General features: G+C 37.1%; 1 pseudogene; it reads left to right on the forward strand.

Annotated features, from left to right (window-relative positions):
• Window positions 1-410: 410 nt before the first annotated feature.
• On the forward strand, window positions 411-1,372 carry LOC121790123 (annotated as a pseudogene).
• Window positions 1,373-2,176: the final 804 nt, after the last annotated feature.

Raw genomic sequence — 2,176 nt, forward strand, 5'->3', positions numbered from 1 at the left:
CAAAAATGGAGAGCTATTAATTGATGAAGTTAAAATAACGGTATAAGGATATCGATATATTCATTGTGAATTAATATTTACTTAATTGGTCAACTCCTTTTTCTAAAAAACTCATTTGACAATGTGGCTATGTATCCAATGTAAATATCCACGATTAAGAAATGGCAAAATATAATAAATAAACTTTAATGGTCTTTAAAATGAGGCTCCTCCCTTTCTCAAACACTATAAATAAGTGGTCACAAATAATTTTAATTAATTCTAGTCACAATGAAGAGATCATCAAAGCAACACCTTATGCTAATGGTAATAGCCTTGCTTTGCATCCACACTGCAGCTTTATCCCTTTCTCAATTTGTATAGAAAATCAAATAAAATAAGTACTAACTCTTTTTTTTTTGGATGGGTAAATGAATTTAGATGCTAGAACGGGAGTGTGCTATGGCACCCTTGGCGACAATCTACAACCACCAAGAGAAATCGTCAATCTAATAAAGGGTAACAACATTGGTAACATTCGACTATACAACCCTAATCCAGCAATTCTCGAAGCACTTCAAGGCACCAACATCTCCGTCATCATTGGGGTGCCCAACGACGAGATCCAAGGCATCGCGACAGATCCATCTGTCGCGACATCTTGGGTCCAAAACAACATCCGCAAGTACCGATACGTCAACTTCCGCTACATTTCCGTTGGAAACGAGATGAACCCGGCCGACAACCCCAACATCGCACCCTACATACCGACAGCCATGCAACGCATCTCCGATGCCCTGGCCGCGGCCAGGCTTCAGAGAATCAAGGTCTCCGCGGTCCTAAGCATGTCGGTTATCGGAGTATCCTACCCTCCATCGGCCGGGGCATTCCGACCCGAATTCCGCGAATCCTTCATCGATCCAATTATCAAATTTCTTCTCAAAACACATAGCGATTTTCTAATTGATGTGTATCCATATTTTGCATATGCTAGTGACCCCACCAACATTCCTTTAGACTATGCATTGTTTACTTCTAAATCGGTTGTGGTTAGGGATGGACCATACCAATACCAAAACTTATTCCATGCCATGGTCGACTCGGTCCACGCGGCACTCGAGAAGGCCGGTGGGTCCAGCCTCAAGGTTGTGGTGACGGAGACGGGGTGGCCCACGGCCGGAGGGACGGGGACTACCGTATCCAATGCATTCGCTAATAACTCGAATTTGTTCAAGAGTGTCAAAAGGGGAACTCCTCGAAGGCCAAAGAAGACTTTGGACACTTACATTTTTGATCTCATTGATGAGAATCAGAAAACTCCTGAACTTGAGAAGCATTGGGAATCTTTCTTCCTAATAATGTCCCTAAATATCAAGTATCTTTTACTCCATAAAATGTGGAGTATAACGAAAAGTGTATCGTGTTTGATTTCTTCAAGTTTCTATAATACATTATGCAATTTTTGCTAATTAATTTCTTGATTCTTCCCCCTATCATCTCATGATTAGCATATGTAGCTTTTGTTGTGTTGTAACCACTCAAGTTATGTGCGGCTCGGCTTGAAAAACTAATTAACTCGGGTGAATCTCAATCCTATTCTATTGATTAAATAGCGTCACAAATATTTTAAACGTAATCTCTTCATCCTTAAAAAAAATGACTGTTCCTTTTTGCACTAGTTTTAATACTACTAATATTGAGTAAATGTGTTGGTAAATAAAATTAAGGCACGTATATTAGTATTGTATTTAACTATAAATGGCTCATAAATGCGCAAATCATGCTTAGATTTCCTTGTTAATAAATTAATATAGTGGAGGAAAAATACGATTAAGAGATACTAATGTGGTAAAAGAGACTAGGCCCTAGGGCACAACTACAACTAGGGATGTCAATAGGACTATTTGGGTTGCAGATTAATCGGGCTAGAATTTATTCGCGTTAATAATTTACAACCATAATCCTAAACATTTGGATTTCAGGTTAGTCCAGCAGGCTGATTATTAATTAAAATTATCTTATTTATTTATTAAGTAATTGTAAAGATTCTATATTTCTTAAAAATAAAATATACACATCTACATTATCTACAAAATCAACATAGTAAATAAAATTATATTTAGCACAACTGAAATTAGAAAAATAAAAATATCAAATGGATACAGAAAAAGATTTTTAAGAAAGTAAGGAATTACAT

The sequence above is a fragment of the Salvia splendens genome, unplaced genomic scaffold (genome assembly GCF_004379255.2).
Source record: "Salvia splendens isolate huo1 unplaced genomic scaffold, SspV2 ctg415, whole genome shotgun sequence".
Lineage (NCBI taxonomy): Eukaryota > Viridiplantae > Streptophyta > Magnoliopsida > Lamiales > Lamiaceae > Salvia > Salvia splendens.